The sequence below is a fragment of the Raphanus sativus genome, chromosome 3 (genome assembly GCF_000801105.2).
Source record: "Raphanus sativus cultivar WK10039 chromosome 3, ASM80110v3, whole genome shotgun sequence".
NCBI lineage: Eukaryota > Viridiplantae > Streptophyta > Magnoliopsida > Brassicales > Brassicaceae > Raphanus > Raphanus sativus.
In genome coordinates this window covers 17,780,576-17,781,147 of record NC_079513.1, presented here as the reverse complement: position 1 = coordinate 17,781,147, position 572 = coordinate 17,780,576, and positions in this window count along the sequence as shown.

Sequence of the window (572 nt, the reverse complement as noted above, 5' to 3'; positions counted from 1 at the left end):
AATCTAATTAAATATATATATATATATATATTTGTTTGGTTTGTTTGTTTTAAAATCAAACTAAAACAAACTAAACCAAATCAATTTAAACTGAATAGTTAGAATATATATGTTGATTTAATTTGGATTGTTTTGGATTTGGTTATGTTTGGTTTGGATTGAGGTCTTTCACTTCTAGAAAAATTTAAAATAACAGAAATTTATTGAAATGGACCTGGTTAAGATATAAAACCTACATGTAGTTCGAATTGTTTTTGAGTTTTGTTTGGTTTTTCTCTCACCAGTCACCACCCTTGTAAGAAACCAAATAAATAAGTTTAATGGAATTTATTGAATTACGGATTCGAGAGAATTCAAAATTTGATTAAATCCAAAAAATGAGATTTGAGTAAGTTTTATAAAGATTTATTATTATAGTTTGATATTTTTATTGTTTTATAATAATATAAAATATATAAAAGTTTTCAAAAATCAATTTTCAAATAGGTTTTTTTATTTTTCCCATCAGTATTATTTTATTTTAAAAATGTGAAGTAATATTTTTTATTTTTAAAAAGTTCTAAATACCATCA